The 7,836-nt window shown below is 36.2% G+C and overlaps 1 pseudogene; it reads left to right on the forward strand.

The window, feature by feature from the left end:
• Positions 1-4,657: 4,657 nt before the first annotated feature.
• Positions 4,658-5,979, forward strand: LOC113199491 (ribosomal RNA small subunit methyltransferase NEP1-like; annotated as a pseudogene).
• The last annotated feature ends 1,857 nt before the right edge of the window (positions 5,980-7,836 follow it).

The following is a 7,836-nucleotide window of genomic DNA, read 5'->3' on the forward strand; positions in this document are numbered from 1 at the left end:
ATGGGGTTGTAAATGAAGATGGAATGTGATGATCATTATTATCCAAAGTGTAGGTACGAAGATATGAATTGGTGTTAACATACATTATACACAACCAGAGATATGAAAAATTGTGCTCTACATGTGTAATAAGAATTGTAATGAATACCACTGTAATAAATAGATAGATGGATAGATAGACAGATAGATAGATAGATAGATAGATAGATAGATAGATAGATAGATAGATAAACAAACAGAGACACAAAGTTCATCAGTAATTATGGCTTAACCTGGAACCCCTCTCAGGCTTGACCTCACCCTTCAAAGAAAAAAAAATCAAATTGAAACCAGCCCACAGTGGAGGGGGCAGCATTTTCCACACAGTCTATCTTATTTTCTCCATCTGCACTCTCAATATTCATCTCAGAATGAGAGAAAATGATTATGGAATGATTATATAATCCAATGACACCCCCCCACACAAGAGCCCCTGGCCTTCACTACTCACTGAAACAAACAATTTCATTTATCTCAGAACAGAAACTATAAAACAAAACAAAACAAAAACAGAACAAAACAAAACAAAACAAACAAACAAACAAACAAAACAGAAACACAGGTGGTATGACTGGGATCAGCATGCTGGGGCACAGAAAAGTGACCTTACAGACAGAAACTGAAAAAATGAGAATTGGACAGAAAATAGGGGTTTGCAGATAGAAAGAGAGATGAAATGATGGAAGGCAATAACAGGTGAAGGCAAAAAGCAACAAAAGGAGAAAGAGACTCCTCACTTAGAAAATGAGGCCAGCATGATAAAGCCAAGAAGTAGGGGTGGTGAGATAGGAAAAATCACTCACTGTTATAGAACCAGACACTTCTTAAGTATTAGAACCATTATAGAAAAAAAGAGTGTTGAGGAAATAAAACAAACTTTGTCCCATGGGTACTACTTAGAAAAGATAGAAATGAGGTTCTTTGGTTACCATATGAGCTCCATGCTGAATTTTTTAGACTCACAACTTATCCCTTTACACTCCAAACACAATAATACAAAGATTGAGCCACAAAAACTCAGGAAAAGTCCAAACTAAACATTCTTTTATCTACACTGAGAAATAAAGTCACCAAACACTCTCCCTATGGGCACTCATGATGCCTGAATTGAAGAAAACTAAAAGAATAAAGGAATCATCAGAGACTGGAGTGGAGCAGCCACAGTTAAATCATAAATAATGTTTTGGGAAGGAAATGTGGAGAAGTTCCTTAACCCCAAAGACGCTCTGAAGTCTATTTTAAAATGCATTAGTTACTTTTGAACTTATCCATCATTCCCTTTAATAAAGATGATGGTGTTCCTGATTCCAGTTATGTCATTAACAATATCATTAACAAGGTCCTGATGAAGAGAAATGGGAAGTGATGGTGTTTGGAAGAGAAAACCAAATAGAGACAGATTTATGGAAATATCAATTACTGTAATAATTGATGAAATTAAGATAGAAAATGAAATTTTGATAGAGGAAGAGTATAATTGTGTTACTTCTAATATATAATATATATGGACAAAATACATTTATTTTCTTTATTTACTTATTTTTGTGTGGTACTGAGGATCAAACCCAGTGCCTCACATGTGTAACGTAAGCACTCTACTCCTGAGCCCCAACAATAGTCCCTAAATATGTTTCTTTTATTTAGAGTTGCACCAGTATTTTGGCTCCTAAAACCCACAGATTATTTCTATTTGCTAAAAGTTGAGAGTCATTTTGTTACAGATGAGTTATAAATTTATAACATGAGTTAACAGGAAGCATGAGTTAGTAATTCTTGTACAGTTTTTTGATAAATAGGGAGTTTTAAGCTTTTAGTGTAAGCTCACCATCTAATGTTTTATTTAAGCTGTGTGGATATGAAAATATTTGTGGGATAAGTGACAGGAGAGATATAGGTTGATGATGTATAAATATTGTTTTCTAGTGTGAAGGATGTTTTCATGTTACTAAGGTGGTATGTGAATTGCTGTCATGTTATGATTATTGTGTTTATGGGATATAATGCCATAATTAATATATAGTGTCCTTTTAGGATAATGTTAAAACTTACCACAGTATTGGCTGGGCACAGAATCACGAGCCACTCACAGCTTTGTAGATTCAAACAGCAATTCTTAATTCCCAAACTCACACCGGCCTCCACACACGTTCAGGGGAAATCTAAAATCTGCCCGCACAATTCATGTCCCAAATACTTTCTCCATTCCAGGAGAACTCAACGGGAACTCAGGCAGCAGGAACGCCCTATTCCCAGTAGCAATAAACTTAAACCTGGAACTTCCCTAAAACCCCATTGTCTTAAACTGGGAACACCTTAAACTTGTCTTAAACCGGGACACACTAAACCCAAGGAGCGGGATACTTCCTCAAACCTGCAGGATACACCTTAAACCTGGATCCACCCTCGTCCTTGAGCAGGGTCACCTTTCTCAAACACACATGCAAAGTCACAGCGGATTTCCAAGGCAAGTCCATTTAACACGGGGTACGCTGGCAAGGAAATTTCGATGCATCATTCCTACTTGGCAATGGCCCTCAGCAAAAACTAAGTCATAAAAATGATGTTATAACAATAAATAAATTCTCCAGCTGAGCTGATACTTGGTGTTAGAGATAGGTTTGTTAGACTTACCAGTACCCATAATGTTACTATTAAAGGAGTTAATGTCTGTAGTCCACAAACTAATAGTGTAATTCTAGTATGGATTCATAGCCTGAGTTTGTGAGGCAAAATAACATTGATGAAGAGAGGCTGTGGGATGATTGGGAATGTCTCCAATAAAATTTCATGGTTTTGGATAAGAGTGGCCATAATTACTAGTGGTATATGATCTGGATAAATTCATTAAGACTGATTTATACGTCTCTTTGATATAAATAAATAGTATGTTATTTGTAGCATTTGATGATTCTCCATAGGAATTATATTAGGAATGTATAGTTATATATTCTATTAGTAGATTTGAATTTATAGTGGTGCTTATTCTTCAATAGCCTCCTAGTCTTGGTACCACTGCTTCAAGAACTGAAGATCCAGCAACTGGGGTTCTATGTATATGTGCTTTTGGCAATTAGGAGCTGAGGCGGTAAAGAAATATTTTTACTGTGAATGTTATTATGTTTGCAAATCATAGAAGGCCATTAAATAAGGAGCTTGGTAATTCATTAGTATGCTATTTAAAAACTTAGTGAACCTGTAGAGTGTTGAATATAGAGTAATACTACAAGTAGAGGTAAAGAACCAATCATCATTTACAACAGGAAATAAAGTCTTGCATTTAATTATTCAGTTTGGTTTCCTCATTGCATGATAATGATTAGAAATGGAATTAGAATTGCATCAAAAAAATGTTGACTAGAACTAGTTTTCTGATGGTAAATGCCATGACTAAGAATATTTGTAGAAAATTAATATGTAGATGTGTAGTTTTTTTCTATATCTGATGTTTTGGAAAGATAGTACTTACTATAATTGTGTGGAGAAACAGTTTAGTTGTTAATTTTAAAAGGGGTACATATAGTGATTAAGAGAACAAATTTGATAAAACTAATTGGAAGGTGATGTACTGATTCAGCTCATATAATTTTTAGAGTATCATCTTACTGATGCAAATACAATTATGTATTTGATAATTTTCAGCATATAGTGAGTAAATGACAATCGGGTTTATAGTTCTCTGTGTAAAACTACATATTTAATTTTTAGGTGTACTAAAGGCAGAACCAGCTTAGTCTTATTTCACTCAGACTGGTAAAAACTGGTTATTAAGTTTTACATGTGGTCTATGCTGTATGCGTTACACACTATTCAGTAATGCTAATCCCATAGCAGCTTCACAGAATGCAAGTATTGATGAAATGATTGGTATAAAGGTGGGAAAGGTAAAATGAATAGTTAAAATTATGAGAGTCTCACTGGGTGTAGTGACTCATGCTTTTAATCCTAGCAACTCAGAAACATGAGGCTGGAGGAGCAGAAATGCAAGGTCAGACTTAGCAATTTAGCAAGCCCCAGCAACTTAGTAAGACTCTGTCTCAAAATTAAAAAAAAAAAAATATATATATATAATATATATATATATATATGGTCTTGGGGATATAATTACATGGTAAAGCACCCCTGGATCTAATTCCCAGTATCAAAAATGAATAAATATATAAATAAATATATAAATAAAATTATGAAAACTCCTGGAATAAATAATGATAATATTATGCCTTTTAACATAGTTTGAACCTTTATGAATTTGTATATAATCCAAATCATTTTATTCAATAATGCTAATAACATTGTGATAAGAAAAATAGAGATAATAAGTAGATTAACAGTAAACCTGTTGTTAGGAAGATAAGTTAAACATTGGATTATAAAATGTTAGGCCATTATCAGGCTCAGCCATTTTAACAAGCCCTTTTTGGAGTCAGGACATATAGTTATGTATAACTAATCAGGATAAATTAAAAAATGAAATTTAAAAAGTAATTGTTAAATGTCTCATAATTCAGAAGAGATTTGGAATTTTCTCTCAGGATTATCCATAAAGGCATACAAACTGCTAACACTATTGAGTTCTTACTAAGAGAGATGCTTTTTAATCTGGTTAAAGTAATCCAACCCAATGCCGATCAGTAGAAGATTAGACAAATATACATGTGAGAGAATGACACATAAAAATCAAAATAAATTAATTAAAATTACATTTGTCAGTCTAGATAAATATAATGTTGAGTGCAAAAGCAATTTTTAGAAGATATGAACACTATATAATTTTGATGTGATGCAGATTTATGGATATTCGTTTATAAGAAAAATTAAAATGTGCATGAAAGTGAAACATCAACTTCAAGATAAGGATTACTTTTTAGGAGAGGAGAGGAGGACAGGCAGTGTTTGAAGCAAAATCACAGAAAGAAATAATATAGTGAGTAAATGACAATCGGGTTTATAGTTCTCTGTGTAAAACTACATATTTAATTTTTAGGTGTACTAAAGGCAGAACCAGCTTAGTCTTATTTCACTCAGACTGGTAAAAACTGGTTATGGAAGCATTCAATAAATAACAAATTAATTCAATAACAAATTTTTGCCATCCCAGATGCTTATGTTTTGATGGTGTTACTTTCCCAAATACTCCAAAATTTAAACTATTTAAATATCCAGGTTACAAAACAGTAAGTCAGAATTCTATTTAACAGACCTGTTGCTCGAAAATCAAGGCAATTGAAATCTCATGAGCTGTACTTTGGGGAGCAGGAGAAGAAATGAGCTTCCATTGCCCCTTAGAGGCCTCGACTAAGGGCAGGAAGCAAGAGTGGTGGTCCTAGGCTCATTGTGGTGTTGAAGAGGCCAGTCTGAAAACCAAAAAGGTAGGAAATACACATGAGATACTCAACTGCAACAGCACATTTGTGGTGTTGAAGAATGGACAGAATCCTGGGGAAGTGAACACAGACATAGCCCACCAGAGCTTACTTATACTGATGGACAGTCCTCTAAATTAAGATGACTTGCTGCAGGTTTACATGCACAAACAGAAGAATGTGCTGATTGAAGTGAACCACCAGATTCGAATTCCCAGAACTTTGACTGCTTTTGTGTCCTCATGGTTCAGATTTTACACAAGACAATCTCCGTCTATGAGCAGATGATGGTGCCCAGAAGATTTTGATGGTAATTAAAAAATCCAGTGTCAGATCACATCCCAGTTGGTTGTCAAAAAATTGCTGATTCTTTTTTCTGATCCACCATCAGTGATGTGCAACAACTGGTTCACAGTAGTGTCCCTATTATTTTTTGTGGTGGAAGCCTTTGCCACAACAAAAATAATAGGGACACTACTTTGGCAAGGTCAGTTTGAAGAATACAGAGAAGATAGTATTTATCAGGAACTACCATCTTTCTGTTGCCCTCACTTTTTCAAAAGATATTGCAGAAGGTTAAGGATACCTCTCACCTAATTTCACCAATGGTTAGCACAGACATGGATTTGAATGTCTTTCACAATCAATTAATCTATGCTGACAAGTTGACTAATGTCCATACATTGCTTACTCTGTAGTTCCTGTTCTTTTTTCTGTCTGCAGACTCAACCCAGGATTCTATGTTATGTGGTGTAGTCATGTTGTGTGAGCTGCTCTGTGCAGTCATGGTATCTCAGACTTCCCTGGGTTTCAAGGACCTTCACAGAGGCTTTGAGAGGCACTGATTGGGGGTTTGTAGGACATCTTCAACTGTTCTGCTTTGAAGCCATTTTCCAGCCTATGATCTTGGGATTTTTCTGTATTCAGAAGAAAGAAACTAATTCACAATGAAATTAATTTCTGTAGCATTGAAATAATTGCTGTTCATTACAATCTTCTCAAGCTAATGATCCTGGGAGTTATTTAAAAGAAAGGATCAACTTAAAGAGTAGTTAGAATTTAAGCTAACAGCTAATTCTCCTATTACCAGTTTAGAATTGAGGAAAAGTATGATTTCAAAAAAAAAAAAAAAAAGAAAGAAAAGAAAAAAAAGGAAGGAAGGAAAGAAAGAAGGGAGGCTGTGAGAGGGAAGGGGGAAGAAGAGGAGAAAGGGAAAAAGGAGGTGTACTGCTTCCTTTGAACATTAAGAGTTTTCACTTTGGGAAGAACAAGGACTTGGTAATAATATTCCACCTGTGGCCATGATTTTATGGAGACTTCTAAGTACAAACAGAGAAGTTTGTCATGAGAGAAGTGGAAAACCATCCATAAGGGCCTTCATCCAGGGATAAACAAATAAAAACCATAGAAGAAGTTGGAGCCTTTGAAAGTCCATAACTTGAGTAGGAAAAAAAAAACACATTAAAAATTTGTCAGAATGACTAAAACTGCACCATCCTGACATCTCCAGGATGACAGTAAGGTAGAGCCTTGTGTCTGGAAGTTTAGTTTGCAGGGGGGTAGGGGTCAGAGCTGCTGTGCTGAAGCTTACCCAGGTGGCTTCAGGAGGGCCCCAGAGGCACATATCTGACTCAGGATAGTTGTGTTAACTTTTTGTTCTTGCTTGACAGTTTCCTAAAGCAGCAGATACCAGAATACCTTGCAACTGAACCTGCCCTTGAGTGGAAGAGTGAGTATGTCACTGACCAACTTCTTCGTTTTGGAACTACAGAATTCACTTTCTTCAGGTCAACCATCCACCCAGAAGGTGATTTGGGTGCCAAGTACAGTCGGAGTGTGTTTTTTCCTGAGGCTTGGGTTTTAATCACAGGCTGATCCATGCTTGTTGGATTTGAAGATACCTGGAGAGAGGAATGGAGTGTGATGGTCAATCCTGTATGTCTACTTGGCAAGACTATGGTGCCCAGGTGGTCAGTCAGCCTGAATGTTGCTGCAAAAGTATTTTAAAGATGTGATTGACTCTGAATTCTGCAGATAGAGAGTAAAGCAGATTTCCTTCAATAATGTGAGTGTCCTCAGCAAATGAAAGGCCTAAGAAATAAGACTGGGATTCCCTCTGGAAGACAAACCTCTGCCCATAGACTGCTTTACCTCAGCCCTGCCCTGCACATCACATTATACTTGCTCCACAATTGGTGAGCCAGTTCTCCCTCTCCCTTTCAGCATTTCAAATACACAGTTCACAAGATCCATCCTGACAGGTGATCATTGTGATTCTACAAGTAGGTTGATACATGCTAGTGATAGGGGGTTTGCTATGCTACAGAGGCAAGGAAGGCATCAGAGGTCTCCTCTCAGGCCTGGCTGGAAGTCACTTTGCCTTGGACTCTGGTTCTAGCAGGCACAAACTGGGCCCATACTCTGGCTGCATTGCATT

This window comes from Urocitellus parryii, chromosome Y (assembly GCF_045843805.1).
Source record: "Urocitellus parryii isolate mUroPar1 chromosome Y, mUroPar1.hap1, whole genome shotgun sequence".
In the NCBI taxonomy this organism is placed as follows: Eukaryota; Metazoa; Chordata; class Mammalia; order Rodentia; family Sciuridae; genus Urocitellus; species Urocitellus parryii.